This window comes from Marmota flaviventris, chromosome 14 (assembly GCF_047511675.1).
Source record: "Marmota flaviventris isolate mMarFla1 chromosome 14, mMarFla1.hap1, whole genome shotgun sequence".
Taxonomy (NCBI): Eukaryota; Metazoa; Chordata; class Mammalia; order Rodentia; family Sciuridae; genus Marmota; species Marmota flaviventris.
In genome coordinates, this window is record NC_092511.1 from 97,727,372 (window position 1) to 97,745,660 (window position 18,289).

The 18,289-nt window shown below is 44.8% G+C and overlaps 1 long non-coding RNA gene across 1 annotated transcript; it reads right to left on the reverse strand.

Annotated features, from left to right (window-relative positions):
- Positions 1-10,059: 10,059 nt before the first annotated feature.
- On the reverse strand, positions 10,060-17,891 carry LOC139701844 (uncharacterized). The gene is made up of 4 exons (XR_011704452.1): positions 17,636-17,891; positions 16,466-16,597; positions 13,726-13,939; positions 10,060-11,011 (listed from the first exon to the last, which is right to left on the reverse strand). It is a non-coding gene; the product is annotated as an uncharacterized lncRNA (long non-coding RNA).
- Positions 17,892-18,289: the final 398 nt, after the last annotated feature.

The window sequence follows — 18,289 nt, forward strand, 5'->3', positions numbered from 1 at the left end:
GCCAATTTGGAAAGCAGTATGGAGATTCCTTGGAAAGCTGGGAATGGAACCACCATTTGACCCAGCTATTCTCCTTCTTGGATTATACCCAAAAGACCTAAGAAGAGCATACTACAGGGACACAGCCACATCAATGTTTACAGCAGCACAATTCACAATAGCTAGAATGTGGAACCAACCTAGATGCCCTTCAATAGATGAATGTATTTTAAAAATTGGCATTTATACACAATGAAATATTACTCAGCACTAAAAAATAACAAGGTCATGGCATTTGCAGGGAAATGGATGGCATTAGAGCAGATTATGCTAAGTGAAGTTAGCCAATCCCTAAAAAACAAATGCTGAATGTCTTCTCTGATATAAAGGGGGGGGGTGACTCAAAATGGGATAGGGAGGAAGAGCATGAGAAGAAGATTACCACTAAATAGGGAAGAGAGGTGGGAGGGAAAAGGAGGGAGAAGGAGAGTTGCAAGGAAGATAGAACGAAACCCTCATCATTATACAGAATACATGTATGATGTTGTGAGGAAGAAAATTTTTTTATTTAGAAAAAAAAAGAATACAAATAATAAAAATTGCTGGTAATGATACATTTATTATGTTGATAACAGAACTCATATATATTCTTTGTGAAATTGTAAATTAATGCAACCAACATAGAAAACAATATGGAGCTTCCTCCAAGGATTAGTAATGGAACCACCATATGACCCAGACATACCACTCCTCAGTGTTAAACCAAAAAAAAAAAAAAATTAAAGACAGTGTACTATAATGATACATTCATCCCATGTTTATAGCATCAAAAGTTATAACAGTTAAGTTATGCAATCACCTAGGTGTCCGTTTTTTGGGGTCTTCTAGGTATAGAATCATATCATCAGCAAATAGTGCTAGTTTAAGTTCTTCTTTTCCTATAGTTATTCCTTTAATTTCTTTTGTCTGTCTAATTGCTCTGGCCAGTGTTTCAAGAACTATTTTGAACAGAAGTGATGAGAGAGGGCATCCCTGTCTTGTTCCAGATTTTAGAGAGAATGCCTTCAGTTTTTCTCCATTTAGAAATGATGCTGGCCTGAGGCTTAGCGTAGATAATGTTAACAGTTCCCAATATCAATAGGACATCATCTGGGCTGGGGATGTGGCTCAAGTGGTAGCGCGCTCGCCTGGCATGCGTGCGGCCTGGGTTTGATCCTCAGCACCACATACAAAAAAAACAAAGATGTTGTGTCCACCGAAAAATAAATAAATAAATATTTAAAAAAAAAAAAATAGGACATCATCTATGAGCAAGTTTTCATTATTAATACATTTATAGTTAGACTCTATTTCTACAGATGTTGGCTTCAATTATTATTTAAAATATAGTCATTAGTTTCATAAAAGGCATGCCATTTCTGGTGGCATATGGAAAACCGAGGGTCAGGCATAGGACATTATATTAAGGGGGAAAGGAGTGACAGTATGGGGTTAATCTAACTTAGCAACTTTGGAGAACTCTAATGAATAGACAGGGGTAATTTACAGAAGAATGTATACAAACTCCTATCTGTATTTAGAAAATCACCCTACATATAAATAGTAAAAGTTAGGAGGTTGAAAGTGGGATAGAGGGAGGAAGAAAAAAATAACAAGGAAAGAAAGAAAAAAAAGTGAGTGGGAGAAAGAAAATAAGAAGAAGAAAAAGGGGGGGGGAAGTGGGGCATATGCAATTCCTCTATATTATATTATTCTGGTGATTAAGTTGTTAAAGTCCTATTTCATGCAAAGTTCTTGGTTTCACAAATGTTGAGGTTGTGAGGACCAGAGGTTGAAGAGTAAAGGAGATTGGATGAGAAGAGCAAAAAAATAAAAGAAAGAAAGAAAAGTCTCAGAACTCTGTTTTCTTTTCTTGCAGTAGGTGGAGTTGTCTATTCCTGGCTTGAGTCTCTGCGTTCAGGATGGTGGAGGTAGCCAGTGTGAGAGGGCTTGAGCTTCTACCTGGAGCCTCCTTACTCTTAGTCTCTGAGTTGGAAACCAAGTGCCTGTACAGTTGCTGTTACATATTGATAGTTACGCACCGCCCCCCCCCACCCCACCAAAAAAAAAAGCTTGTGGGAAAAATTTTGAGTTATCACAGCTGGGGTTGGGGAGTTGGAAACCAGGTACCTGATCAGCCACAGAACCAGGCTGGTAGCCACGCTCACTGATAGATGGGGAGTAAGGTTTTCCAAGATGGATTCCGTCTGTTTCCCGCATAGGGTATTTGGTGAGGTGGGGGATACTGGGGTGACCTTGTGCTTTGTCCAGAGCTAGGTCTGGTGACCCGCAAGCAAAGCCTCTGTGTTCTGCACCAAGCACCACGCGGCTCCACCTTCCACCTGTGCCGATCGCCGTGCCTTCCATCTCACTTTATACTTCTTGTATATGCTTTTTTCAGAGAGTAATATTCTGAAAATACAAAATTATTATAACTTGTAGTTAATAACCATTTTCATTTCTTAAGAAATTTTTTGCTATGTGTCAGAAGAATAATATATTGAAATAAATTTTGAATTCATTTTTTTTGGCCAAATTCTTATTATAGAAACAAGATTTGCTCTATTGAGAAATAATGTCCAACCAATTAATGACTATGAGATTTTGTTATTAGAAACCTAAAAATTATTATGATACATTCATTGGAAGACTAAGAATTGAAAAGGAGTAAATACAAGACTAAGTTGTACATTATTTATTATGCTACAAATGTCTTAATATCATGAACTTTTAAAGCATAAAGATGAAGATGGACAAATATGCATATAATACTTCTATACACACTAATAATGCCTGCTAATGAAAATGAAGCCATTTAGAAAAGACCTGTCTTTTCATTATGCTAACTATAGTGATATATGCAAATGCTTAATTTGTAAACACATTTTCCTGGTATTGTGCATTTAATTTTTATTACATAATGGTAAAAATGCATAACTAATTATTCTTTAATGGTGATTAAAATAAGAGAACATATCACAAATAAGAAATATTAAAGAAATCTTTAACAGGGTTTGTTCTATAGACAGTGTGTTTGTTTCATTGATATTTTGAATTTAAGCTTGGTAACACTGAAATGGAGCAAGATATCAAACAAGAATATAGACATTATAAATTAACTGATACTATTTTATCCCATGAAAACACTTTCTAGTTTTCATAAACATGTAGTCTATCAATTAAAAAAATTGAATGACTGCTTACAAAATTCCAATTTGTAGATAGTTTAAGCAAATATACATTATTTTAAGTGTGTAATTTTTTATATACTGTGGAAAATTGAAAATTTTCTAACTCCTTCATTCAAACTCAGGGACTAACAGTTTCAAGGACAATGCCCAATTTCAAGTTTGAAAATCTTGTCTTCCTTGTAGTTATCAAAAATGGTTTATATTTACAGTCAGTTTATATTTACAGAAACAATGCTAATTAATATATTTCAAATGGGTAGTTTTCAACTACAATTAACTGCATTAAATATATTAACAAATAACAGAATTATCAAAGATTAGTAACCCATAAAATCTTGAACAACTGTGAGTCCTGCTCCATGAGTCAGAAAAAAAAAATAGTTCTATTCTTTAATACCCCTTTAAATTTGTTCCATGCCATAAAAATCCTTCAATGACTAGGTTTTTAGATGCTCAGACTCTATAGGATTCTGCAGACAAGTCCAGGCAACAGTAGGCATTTATTCATTTTCTACAGTCTACAGATTCCTAAATGCATGACATTCATTATCATTACATGTATAAATAAAAAGACATATGTATGGTATATATCATTCCTTATCTAAAAAAATAAAAATCTGCAATATTCCAAAATCAAAACATTGGAGACGCATTGTGATGCTACAAGTAGAAAATTACACATCTGACCTCCAAGTATGGTCACAGTCAGAATACAGGTGCACTAAATATATTGCATATAATACTAACTTCAGGATATGTGTAAAGGTGTGTGTAAAGTACTCATGCATTTCTTGTTTAGAATTGAGTTTCATTCCCAAGGTAACTTATGTAATTGAAAACATTTCAAAATCTGAGAATTTGAAACCCTTCTCCCAAACATTTCAGCATAGACATTGAATCTATTCAATCATTCAATCTAAGTGCATGGGGTGTAGGTGGATGGGTTTGTGTATGTGTTCCATGAAATCCAGTATTTAATTACTCCCACTGGAAAATTTACTCAGATATATAATCTGCCATAACCCTAATAAAATTTCTAGTTGATCAAATGAAACATTTCTTCCTTTTTGTTTGTTTCCTCTAGAAATTGCTGCTAAAATTATTACAGATTACAAAGGAAAACATTTATATTTTAAATGCTAAAACTAAACAATAAAGTTTTGCTATAATAATAAATGTCTTACTAAGTGGTATAAATAACAAGGATCTACTGGCAAATTATAGATGGGTAACTGCAAAATTTTGGAGCACATATTTAAAGAAATAAATGCCAACGATCATGTGATGCTTCAGTACTACCCAGTCGGAGAGCTGCAAAATGTTCTTTTAAGGTTCCTGCGGTGATTTTGAGCCTCTGTTGCATCATGAGGGGGAGGTTTGGGCTGGATCCACTCATTGTTCTTCTTACTTGGGAAGATCTTCTTCCTCAGTACAAAGTCATACTTGACTCAAGGATTCAGGGAATAGAAGATATTTGCGTCATGGGGAATCTTCAGCTCTGGGGAGAGAGGAGAATACAGGTATTAGGTGGCTTTCAACAGATGCACCACAGGACACTCCCAACATCTGAGAGCCTCTGTCAGGAAAGGCATGATCCACAGACCTGCGAGTTCACCAATTCAGCTCCAATACCTACAAAGATGTCCTCAATAGTTCTTCCTGAGGAAAAAATGACTTCAACAGACATAATATCTGTTGCTTTGGCAGAACATTTCAGTTCCTCTTGTATCTGCCATAGGACACTGCAAGGGTTTGCATCCAGAATCTCCTGCAAAAGGCTCAAATGTTGAGTGACTGGTCCCCAATTCAGCAATGATCATAGGTCAGTTTTGGGGGAAGCATTCGATGGTGAGTGCTCTGATGTTATCATGAAATACTCATTCAAGATGAATACAATACTGGGAGGTGGTATGAACTGCAGCTAGTTTGGGCATGGTTGAAGAAAGACCTGCACAGAAGAGGGCCTTTGGTAGGTGTATATTTTCCCAGTTGGCTCCCCTTAATCTTCATTCTCCTAGTAGTATTCCTCATCCTCCTATCTTTCTTTCCCTCCCTCTATCACCCTCATTCTCTCTCTCCTAATCTATGCCCTGATTGGCAAGAGGCTGAGTAACTTTCCACTGCCATACACTTATGTCATTATAGACAGACTCAGTGCATAATCAAATGGAGAGCAATGAGACCCAGAGCCAAAATACATGATTTCTTTTCTAAGTTATTTTCCTCAAGTATTGTCACAGTGAGAAAAGGCTAACCAATACACATACCACATTTAGCCATGCTCCTGCCATTGGTGGTGCCTGCCTCCATGGGTCCAGGCTTCCTAGAATGGATGCCATATCACAAATGCTACCCTACTGAGAACAATGGTTCCAAAGACCAGGGGAGTAACTGCTTTACTTCAGCATTTTGCTATGGCCCAGGGATGCCACAACCCCCAGTGGGTTTCAGACACTCAGCTAGTCCTTCCTCTGAACACCTGTTTCCTGCAGCCTTCCTCTGGCCTACAGCCTGTTCTCAGTCAATGCTGGGCTGGATGTGTGTATCTCTGCTATGATTTCCTTAGCCTACCAAGGCTTCAGCCTTCCTCTTCTGTAAGACTCTACTAACCTAACAAACTTAGTAGATTAATATATGAGATAAGTTACCCTAGAATTCCTAGGGGTGGAGTGTTTCAGTGCAGACAGGTTGGGATCATGGCTGCTATGGATGTTTTACTCTCAAAAAAGAAAACAGCAATGGTATTATTTATAGATCAGCTTTGTGGTATACATGCTTAGAAATCCCTCAGATTACTTTAGTTAGGGATAATGATCTCACTATTCTGATCACTTATTGGGAAGCAGACTCTGGCACAGAGGACTTGGGAATTTGTCCAAAGATAGACTATTCAGGCTGTTGCCCAGCCTGTACTTTTTAAAAATTTATTCCTGGTTTTGCTTGCTGGAACACTGACAATACTCCACACAGGCTGTGGTTTTAATGTCATACACAATGCTTTAAATATTGTGCTTCAGGCCAGAAAAGTATCAATTTCATCCTTAGTCCCTGTGTTCCCATCTTCCTCTAAAACCATTCCTATCAGTGAGCTATGGAGCCATCCTGACCCTGAGAGGAAGCTTTCCTCCTTACTCCTCACTGATACCAGCATGGAATGCCTGTTCAGGTCCAGGGAAAAACACATGGTGGGGGTTGCATTAGCCACTGGGGAAGATAATAGAACCTGTAAACCGTTTTTCCAGCCTCAGTGCAGGTTTTCCTGTGCACAACGCCCACCACACCCTGTTTGAGTGTTCTTCTAGGTCAGATACTACTATTTTGAACTACAATTTGTCCTGAGTCCACTTCCAGACCATTGCTCCCTGCCATCCTATTGTCCCACTTACTCATGGTCTTCTGAATTCTCCTCCTTTAGCAAGTGTTGGTCCAGAGTCCTGCATATGATTACAGAAGCCCTATCATGGCAGGTCCTGGATCAACATAGGATACAGGCCTTCAGGAAATGGGCCTACCCGAAGGACAGTGGCTACCTGAAGGACAGTGGTCAGGTCATTTGAGTCACCTCAGCTCTAAATAAAAGGATACCATGTCATCACTCTAGTGCCTGAGGGTGGTCTCCTGGTAATCTCGTGGGGTCTTCTGATGGGCTGCGAGCCCAGTTCTCATACAACACTGTGCTTGTAGCTTCCATTGCCTTGTTTGTGTAGAGTCACATTCCACTCACCTCAAGGGGGCTCAGCCTCTGGATTCATGGGAATTGAAGTGGGTATAGGTGATGGGATATCATCTCCAAGACTGAGTTATGCCAAGTCCATGACCCCTGTCTGCATCCCTGTCTCCAGCACCACTTCCCTCTCTCTCTTTCCTCCTCAGAGCAAACAAATCCATTTAGCAAGTGTGTCCTGTGATAAAGACATGACAGTCACCCATCCTCTCATTACAAAAACACTGAGGCTAGCCAACATGGATCCTACCAGGAACACAGGCATGAACTCAGACTCTGATCCTCCCAGCTGAGCCTCAGTGGAGCCTGGACTCCCAGCCTCCTGAGTCAAGGAAACAGAGGTGCCTAGCCGAGCCACACCTTGTGTGCAGCCGCACACAAACTGAACTTATCAATGCCTCTTGCTCTCAGTTGTGAGTAAGAGGGGAGGTGGTGTCTCACAACCCTGGACATCAAGTGCAGTCTCCAGGCTTTGGGGTGTGCCCTGGCCTCTCTCTATCTGCCCAGGCCCTCCAACCCACACTGGCCTTTTACCCAACCTCCTCCTAGGGCCAAACTCAATCCTGCCTCTCAATTTCTGCTGCCTTCCCCAACACACTGCTCCCCAAAATGAGCAGGGCTGGCTCTCTGTTATCATGCTGGTGCCAGCAGCAATGCCACCCCACTGACATAATTCTGATTCCCAACCTAGGCACTCCAGCTGTCCTTGCCACACCTGGCCTGTTTGGGCTCTGGCTCTTGCTCTTTTCATTCATGTGCATGTGTTTTGAGGTTTTGTGTTTCTCCCACTGCAGAACTGCAGCTGGAGCAGTGTACAGCCATTGAGGGTGACATTCTGAGCCACATCCAGTCCCATCAGGACTGTTAACTGGGGTGACTGCTGGAACACGGTGATGAGTGAACACATGGGAGGTGGTTGGACCCACCTTGCCTCTGAGGGGCTTCCTTTCAGGACAGGAGTGCTAGGGATGGGAGCCCCTGGCGTGGGACGCTTTGGACAAGGTGTGACCATGGGCTCTCTTTCCTGGCAAAAATGGCTCCACTGAGCATGGAGAGCACTGTCATTCCTGGTGGCTAACAACAGCCCTGGACCCCAGTAACAACCCCACACTCAAGACCTACCCCTGAGTGTGCGTGTCCTCAAGGAAATGAGGTCTCCTGATCCCAGGTGCAAAGGGGTAAGTCCTCTAACTCCAGGGGCCATGAAGGGACTTCTGAGTTTCCCTTGTCCTTCTTTCCCTCTGCTGAAACCACGGTGTCCTCACACTAACCACAGTTAGGACCCTGGCCTCATTCCCCAAAGAGGATCCTTAGTCCCCACAAAGGACAGTCTCTAAGATGCTCAGTGGACCAACACCCTCTGCACAACCCATAACCCTATTCACCCAAGATGCAAGAGGATTTCTATTCAGGAAAACCAGGAAAGGGAGAGCATTTCTCAAGGACACAAGGACATTAGTGGGTGAGGGAGTGCTTAATGGATGGAGAACTACGGCCACCACCAACTTCCAGGAGCATATATGGCCCTTTGGGCACAGGTCCATACCCTACTTTTCCCCATCAAATTTTTCAGAGAAGTGAGGCTGTCTCTTAGATGGCACCTCCACACTAAGAGGGTCTCCTACTTCTTCCACAAGAAAATAGTGGGCAATGGGCCTCCCACTATGTGCATCCTAGAATACTCTGGGGGCATCTGCAGCCTTTCAAGACCCCAGGAACCATGGGGGCACCCAGCACCAGCAGAGCATTTCTGCACATCACAACAATCACCCTGGGTGAGAACTCTCCATTCCACTCTGTACTATGCCCTGTCATCTGACCTGATCAGTCGAACCCCTCTCCTTCCTGTTTCTTGATTGTACTGCTGTGGTTCCAGACATGGATGCCAGGGTGCTTGTGGCCCACCACAACCGTCTGGGTGCCAGGAACAAATGACATAGAGGAATGTGTCTGGGAACTTCTGGATGACGGGAAGTCCCACCCTCCAGGTTTTCATCTTCAACGCAATGAGTGCAGAGGGAGCCAGGAGGGCTCTGTCAGGTAGAGAGAGGTGGGAGCTGACTGAGCCTCAACTAAGTGCCCAGGACTCTGGGTTCAGAGCTGGTGTTATGTGGAATTGTTGAGAGACGTGAAGAAAACCCAGCTCACTGTATGCAGAGACAGCAGATGCCCTCACGTGGTCAGGCTGCTGTGCTTCTCAGAGCCCCGAGATGTTCCACAGGTGTGGAGGTGGGGAACCCACGTGCCATCCCAGGCTGCTCCTGAGCACCTCTACCTGGATTCGAAGCACGTGACTCTGCATCAGAGTCATCACATCAATGTTTCCCGGCCCCCCACCCCAAAAGTTCTCTCAGAGACACTGAGATTCCGCTGGCTCTGGACTTGCCCTTTCCTCTGGGATCCTGGGGGCCTATTAATTAGGAGGTCACACCAATTCTCAGCACACGGGCTGGGCCCCCTCACATCCCAGGAGTATCCAGGCATTGGTTCTATTTATAGTCCATCATGACCCACGACACAATGGACACATTCTGCAATTGCTAAATAAACCACCAGGCCCAGGGCCTTCGCGCCACTGGCCTGCAGAGACCTGGAAGAGGAGGGGACCTACAGGCTGCGTGGAACCCAAGACCCTAGATCCTGGGATCTGAGCTGGACAGACGACAGCTCATGTGCACACAGTCACCACTGTCACTGAGAATGCAACTGAGACACCCGCAGATTTGGCAGTGGACCCGGTATGCCCACGAGTGGGGGTGAACTGCATCCCTTGAAAATGATGATGTCCGGAGAAACACAAATTTTGTAGGATTTCACTCATCTCAGGTTCCCAATTATCAGGTTCATAAAAAGATAAAGTACAATGTTTTTTGCCTGGGCCTGGGAGGGCACTAGAATTCAGTACTGATGGCAAGAGTATGTCCATGTGAGTTCTAGAGATGCATAGTGGTGATGCCTATGCACCAATATGAACATGCTTAATGCCACTCAACTGCGCACTCCAAAATGGTTCAATTACAAAATGGATGTTTGGTGTTGATTACCACAATGTGAACACTTGGGAGACTACTGATTGACTCATCTTAGCATAGTTTGCGTGGTGATGGTAGAATACAAGACACTGGGTAATTCATAGCATAGATTTTATTCCTCAAACTTGGGAGGCTGGAAGACCAAGACCGGGGGCCAACTTGTAAGAACGTTCTTGTTGTGTTCTCCTCTGGAAGCAGGTGAAACAGGGACAAGGGCTGCTTTGAGAACCCCCTTCCCAGGGAAGGAGAATCCATGGCCTAAGCACATCTTCAAGTTCTCACCCGCTAACACAGCATAATGCAGAGACAGAATAGAATGATAGCCCATGCTCCCCAGAACATCCCAACTTCTTGGCATGACTCCATTTCTGCAACATTTCACAAGTCGATTTTGGATAAGACAAGAGTTAAGCTGAACACATGGGGAGAGGGCTCCCTTCTCGGCTCCTGCTTGCAGTGTTGCAGGTGGCCTTACAAGCCATCACTGAGGTTCTGCACCACAGCTCCGACTGCCCTCCTACCACATCCCCATGGGGCTGACTCACACACAAGTCCTGAACACTCCCAAGTCCAGAAACCAGAAATGTTACAAGAAATCCAAGGGAGATTTGTTCAAAGTCCTCCAAAAACACCATCCACACAGGCTTGAGTCTCTTACAAAAATGCCAGAGTATTTGCATCTAAACGCTGCATATCTTCTTCCTGTAGCATTTCCATTATTTCCAGATGATTTGTGACACCTAATACAATGAAAGGGCAGTGTCATTCTCTGTAAACTGTAAGATCCAGGAAACAATGAGGAGAGAAGTATCTGTCCAGAGAGACACAACTCCTTTCCTGATAGTTTGGATTTCCAGCTGGTGGGGACCATGGATGCAGAAGAATGGGTACAGGGCCAACTGCACTTTCTTGCTTTGCATTGAGGGGAGGAAACACTGCAGCCAGGATGAGGGCTTCTAGGAGCTGATATCCTTCAAGTCAATATCTGGACACATCTGACCTTCAGGCCAGAAGACTTTCTTGCAGGGGATCCAAGGACTTGCCTACTGTGGGAGGAATCCAAAAGAATAACTTACTTCAAAGGGCATCAAAGAGGTTCAGGAGGGAGGGAGCCAACCCAATTGCCTAGACACTTTTAGAGGTCAGAGGGTGGGTTCCAATGCAAACACCGCAGTCCCATGGAGAATTCTGCAGTGTGTTGGTGATTAAAGAGAATGTATGAATCCAGGGGTCACTAGGTCCTCTCAGCCATAAGGAGGGAACCTGCCATAAAGGAACGAGGACAAGGGTGCAAGGAGGCTCAGTGGGGAGAGATCTGAAGGAAGGAAAGCGTACTCATTAGAAAAGTGTCCCCTGAAAATTCTTAGCCACCCAAAATTCGTGCGCACTTGTGTGGAAAAAGAGTCTTTGCACAGTGATGAAGCTAAGAGCTCACATGATGGATCACAGCATCAACTGGGCCCAAATCCAATATCTGATATTCTTGTAGGAAGAGGGGAGTCTGGACCCAGAGACCAGGGAGACTTGGGGATACTGCCTATGTGAGGTTGGAGTCAGGAGGGGATGCCCATACGGGAACCACAGATCGTGGGCAGCCGTAGGAGAGTGGGCAAGGGCTGACAGAGTTGGGGGGACCCTCCCCTAGAAACCTGGGAGGGGTTGTGGCACTGGGACAGCCCAACACCTACTGTGTTGAGCCTCTGGAGCTCAACGGAAGACCCTTCCTCTGCTGTGGGCCACCCAGGTGACAGGGTTTGGTTGCAGCAGCCTAGGACCCAGCTGAAGGTCTGAGCATGTTGGCCATGCAGGGTGGATCTGGGCCGCAGACACACTCTAATGACTGTAGGGTCTCAGCCCTGAAGCAAGAAAAGTGCCAAGCCAGGCCAGGTGGGGAAAGGGCTAGGCACACACTGGGGGCTGGTGCCTGTGTGACTGGGAGCACTTCTGACCCCAATTCCCTGATCTGCTGCCAACACAGGCTACAGAGGAGGGTAGAGGGACACAGAGCACGGATCGGCCCCACTCAGCTGGCCCAGGCATATACCATGGCCAGCAGCCTCGTGCCATGCCCAGTGAGTCCCAAAATGGCCCCCTCTTCCTATCCTGAGAGCTCTTCCCTTCCTCATGTGCCACTACCTCCCCACTGTCTCTGGCAATATCTACTTGGTGAGATGACAACATCCCTAGGTACTGCTCTCTCATCCCAGGACAGTGTGGTCCCACACACCCTGGTGAAATGGGCCACCTGGAGACTGTTGAAGCTGAATGGCAGGTGTGGTCCTCTGGCATTTTACTATTTAAGTAAAAAAAACAAAACAAAACAGGTCTTGGTGCTTAAAAATATTTGATTTGCACATCCTCATTCCTACACCCCAATATTTTTGTTATTTCTTCAACATATGAAATTTGACTAGCAGAAAGTTAATTTTGTATCATACAAAGTTGATTGAAATAACATTGGTATAAATAATCAATCACCATACTTTCAGTTTGTGTTCTCCTTTCTGGTTAGAAACTGCTTGGATACAAGAGAACAGAGGACAGACTCATGGAAATGCTTGAAATGACAGGAAGCTCCCATTCAAGCTCAGCATTCAGTCCTGGACAGCGTAAGATCAGGCCACTTTGACATCTGCTCCAAAGAGTCTACCAGACAGAATCCTCTGACTGATCCCTGACTGAGCCATAGGAACTGGCTAGAAAAGCCTTCACATCCTCAATACATTCTTCACTTCAGAATACTGGACAAGCATTGATATCCATCTCGTTACCTTGCTCCCCAGCCAACCATTCTTTAACAAATTCAAAGGAGCAACTCATGCAAGCACACAGAAAGGGATCTTCACTACACACATCCATGTGTGAAAAAGACAACTGGTATTTCTTGTTTGGGCTATTTCAAATGAAATCACTTCTGCATGACCTCCACAAACCAAATGAAAATATTTGTGAAATCCCCAAGTACAAGACAAGATCCACTTGCCAATGAGACAGTGCCATCAATTTTGACACTCCAAATGTAGTCTGTGTGTTTAGGAGGCAGTCACAGTTTCCATGAGAGAGTCCCATGAAATCAATTAGGAAGATCCATGCTCTAGCCCTATCATACAAGTGATGTGACCTTGAAAGAGTCACTTACTCTTAGCAACCATCATCACTAACCACTAAGTCAATGAATAAAGGTCCTCAGGTGTCAAGCCACACGATGCGGGATGAGCATGGATGAGGATGGGTGGGAGAATTCTCCCCCTCTAACACAATTAGGGAAGGCTGTGCCTGCCCTCAAGTGGTGGGAGACCTGGGATCCTACCACAGAGGGGGATTCCAAACCTCACATCCCCTGACCCAGGCCAGAAGACCAGGTAGAGTCCAAGGACCCTGGGGTGGCCCAGTGGCAATAAAGGTCCAAAGGAACTAGGGATCTGCCTGGACCCTCAATCCCCTACTCTGTGAGCAGGGCTGCATGACGAGGCCAGAGGCCATCCACAGCAATCTGCCTTGACAGGAAAACGGAGGGACTGCAGGCTGCCTCTGGCTCACTGAATCAGGGTGGTGTTTTCATAAAGCAAGACCACTTCCTCACATTTGACCAGCAGCTCATGCGCTGACAGCACAATGGCTGGCTTGACTCAGGCCCCGAGAAATTAAATAGAAAATTCATAGCAAACCCATCTTTAGCTCTTCCACATCATCAGGGGCTCTGATTCAATTCCTTCAAGAAAGGGGTCTGAAATGGTGTCTAAACATGCTGGGGACTCACCTCTGTGTGGAACTTTTCAGAAAAAAGGGGATCAAATCTCATGAAGCAACTCTTCTCTCTTCTAGCCCATGGGCAATGCAAGGAACCTGCATGATACCAGAGGCTCACTTCTCTCTTCTCATGTCTTCTGGAAAGGATTCATTAATGCTTCCTTCAAGGTGAAGCAGAAGCCTGCATTCCCAGCTGCACAGAAGTGTTTGAGGGCACTGTCTCCCTTAAAACCCAAGAAGAAAAAACAGGTCATTAAACAGGCACATGGATTAGAGTACATGATCGATGATCCGTCTTCCCTGGAGCCTTCCACATGCCCATCTTCCACATTCACAGAGCAATGCTTGGCCATTCTAAAGACCAGGAGACCAAGATGCTCATCACCAGGAAGTCATTAAAGGACTCGAACAGAGCAGCATGGATTGCAGAAGGTGGCACACCAAGGATCTTCAGCACAGCTGCTAGAACACAAGAGCTTAACTTCAGTATTGACTTTCTGCCACCTACCAAGTACGATGTTAGTGTCAAGCACAACATGCACACATCCAAGTAGCAGGTGACTCTCCGCACACATTCACAGAAGTGGGCAACATCTGCATTGGAACAAGGAAGTATCTTATCCTTACTCATAAAAATCGTCATACACAAAGAATAAAATGGATGTAAGACTTCTCATTTCACTATTACGTAGCTGTTGAAATTCCCTATTAAATAATACCTCCTCCGAAATAAAAAGTATCTCAGACATGTGTCAACTGCACAATGGATGACATTTTAAAAATTACGGTCTTTACTTAATAATTATGTATGCGATGTATCTAGTAAGACTCTTTGGGAGAGGAGCACATAGAATTGCATCTGGGAAAAGCTAACATTTGCTGATAAATATTACTGCTGATGTCAGGCATGGTGAAGTGAAAATTGGAATACTTTAAATACTCAAAGAATGCAATGCTGTAGGACTGGAATCCCTGACTCATAGACAGCATGTGGTTTCTATGAAAGCTAGTGACGGAGCAGGAGGAATGAAGCTGATTGAACAGATGACGTCGGGGGATACTGAGGGATAGGCCAAACTGAAGAACATGTTCCAGCTAACTACTGGTATGTGGGCTCATTAGCCCAAACCTGTGTTTGAAAAAGCACTCATGTAAAAAGGTCTACCATTTAAATGTGTGTCATTTAAATGGGATCTAGTTGCATATCTGATAATTGATGAACTTCATGCCAGAGAAAAAAACAGATGATGGTAGATATAAAGATAAACCCTTGTCTTCACCAGGATGCCTAGAAATAGGTTTTATTTGGCTAAGATACAAATATCTTTAAACAGAATTTGTGATTTCTCAATGACCCTATTCAATATTATACAGCACAGATCACAAGGTTTTCTTTACAGAATAGTCTCTTCTTCTTCAAGCCTCACATAGAAAATGTCTCACAGGACATATGAGGGGAATGATCCAAGGGATGAGAGAATGGCTGGAGCCATTCTCAAATGTACACATGGAGCCCGAAGGTTTGGAAATGGGACCAGACACATTGCCTCGTCAAGACTGCACTAGGGTTGCAGGTGTACCAACAACTGTCATGGCTCCATGTCACTAACTATGCCTAGTTCTCCTCAGAAACCTGAGGACAGCCAACAACCTCAGTTTGAAGGCACCTAAGGTAACCTAAAAGAACTATCACCCTATTGGATCCATGAATTAATACATATCACAACGTGACCACTTAAACCAAATCCCAGAAAATTGGAAACAGATGATCATTTCCTCAGATACCCTGACTTCCATTTCATTGCCCAGAGATATTTTGGAAAGAATAAAATAGAATCTCATGCTTTGAATATATCATCCAACACTTTTCTTCCCAAAATGCTAGCACAATTTCTGGGCTCACTTTCTCTTTAGGAAGTTTACTAACTGTTGGAAAGTTTTAGAGGGCCTGAGTTGGTCTCATAATGGACAAACAATCCAACACACTCCAGAGAACTTACATGTGCGATAAGAAGAAAACAAGGTCAAGCAGAGGAATGGGCAGGGGGATCCAGAGGAAGCTCATTTTCATGGGAGAGAATCCCCCCAATGAAAAGCATCAGAATAGAAACTAAAAAATATACCAACAAAAACAGTGTGCTAACTACTCAACATGCACAAGTCAGAAACCTAGACAACAGAATGCTGGCCATATGTGGACAGGCTGAGCTCTTCAGAAGAGCCACCTGGCACTGCTTAGTCAAAGATGTAAGCAGACATTCTTTGACCCAGAAATTCCACCTGTCCGTACTTTACCTACATATTGCTTAAGCAAGGGGACATGCATAGGGATATTTATCCTCATGTTCCTTATAGACTTGTCTGTGTTGACAGGGAGTTGAGGGTCATCAGGATGCCCACAGCTGGGAAAGTCAAAAGCTAAAACTGTGACGGCTGCCAATCTGGATCTATTCAAAGAAATCAATGAAAAACAACAGATGGACACATGACAGTCAAATCCCTGAATCAAGTTCTTGCTATCCTGCCTACCAACAATCATGCTTGGTCAACACACTGGCATACCTCAAGGCAAAATAAAAAATTTTTTTTAAAAAAGAAAATATTATGTCATGATTACTTTTCTTCAATGCAACAAAGGAAATGGCAATATTTCCCCATCCGAGATCTGTTACTCTGTTAAGCATACTACATGAGATTATTGTGGACATGCTTACAAATAATTATCTACTCAAATACTTTCTGTGACTCACCAAATGCAAAGATGTAGGAAGAATTAAAGTCTCCATACGTGAGTTCATCATCAAAAGCCTTGAGTTAACAGGTGCTTCACAAAATGGCTTCTTTGCCAACTTGATGACCTCTTCCTCCGCCAATGTTTCCATCTGGAAGATGTCACCAACTTGTTATCATTCACATTTCCACAGTGCCAGTAAAAAGAAACAAAGTCTGATATTCCATTGAATAAATCCTCAAGTGGACCAAACTCCATACTTCCTTCTATATTTTAAAATTAACAAATGCAACTTCAACTCAATAACTTGTATTACGCAAAATGCAACCGTAACCTCTTACACTGTGCTCTTTTACAGACTCACGTGTCCTAGGTTCTGATTTAACTGTACATTGAGTAGTCAGAACACGTGCTACTTCACATTCCTTACAGGTATCCAATTCATTCTCGGCCAAGCTGAATAAAAATCCCTGGTCACATGAAAACGGAAGCATATCTCCCACAACAACATGCATCAGGAAACATTGAGGTTTTCAATAAAAAATCGGGCACCACCCTTTTGAAAATCACTTAACCCCTGCCAGGTCACTTTTCTCATCTCTGAAACAAAAGGTCCAACAGGACTATCCATCTCGTGGTTTCCATGGAGTCTCCTAAAGGAATCAGGGCTTAGGCTGGTGTCTGAAACCCAGCATGCAAACAGCACATTTTGGCAATCAACCGCCATCACTGGGAATCATCCCATGGCACATATTGCAAGCACTGTCCTCAGGCGACTCTCTCTCACACAGTGGAGACCCTGGAGCCCGCAGGACTCACTGCCTTGATTCCCACCCTAAGTCGCTGCTCTTTCCATGGCACTTCCAGGAGCTACACTGCTTTGCTGAATCCTTAAAAAACCGCAGGATCTCTTCCCAGTGTTCACCAGGAGCAGGAGGTGAACAGGAAAGGGTTTTTAAAGCGAGGACTTCAAACAAAATCCACAGGTGCGACAGGAAGACAGAACCAGACCCAGAGTCAGTGAGAGCTGAAATACCTGGGCGGGTCCCGCTTTTAAACCGCCTCCTGCTCCCCAGGTCCCACTGGGCTCCTCCGTCGCCCTCCCCTCTCCAGGGGGCCTGCGGGTCGGGCCACCTCTTCTCCTCTGAGGCCCCCGCATCCTGACCAGGACCCTGCAAGTCAAACCCACCCAGCTGTGAACAGCAGCTCCGCCGAGGAGAGCCTCAGGTGAGAGCCGGACAGCGGGCTCGGGCGGTGGGCGCTGTGGGGACCGCCCTGGCGGCTCCAGGGCACAGGCAGCCCGGACCGAGGCTCCCAGGCGGCGGCAGCGTCCTCCCGGGTCCCACCCTCGTGTGGGCGCCTAGACCGGGGCCGCTCCCGGCCAGCGCCCCTTCTCCTGTCACGGACCCCGGGAGCTGGACCCGACAAACGGGACCTGCAGCCCCGCCTCCGGGCGCTACTTCCGGCTCCTCCCCCTCGGAGCTCCGCGCGACCAGGCTCCAAGTTCGCGCCCCGGCATAGGCCCCGCCCCCGTCTCCCTGGCGACGGCTCCGCTTCCCCTTAGGGTTGGCCTGCTGGGGGCGGTGCCCTCGGCGCGCTCCGCCTGCTGGCCTGTCACCTCAGCTGGGGACGTAGGTTGCCACAGGATCCTCACCTAGATACAAACTCCCTAGTGCGAGGCCTCGGCTGCCCCCTCGTGGCCGTGGGACCGTGTGGACTCGCCCGGATGCTGGGCTTTCCCGTCTGAAACAGCTCCTCAGCCAGGGGGATGGGACTGCTGCCCAGGAGGACAGGGGCCCTGGGAGGCGCCTGCCACTCTCCTTGCTTTCAGGGACCGCCTCCA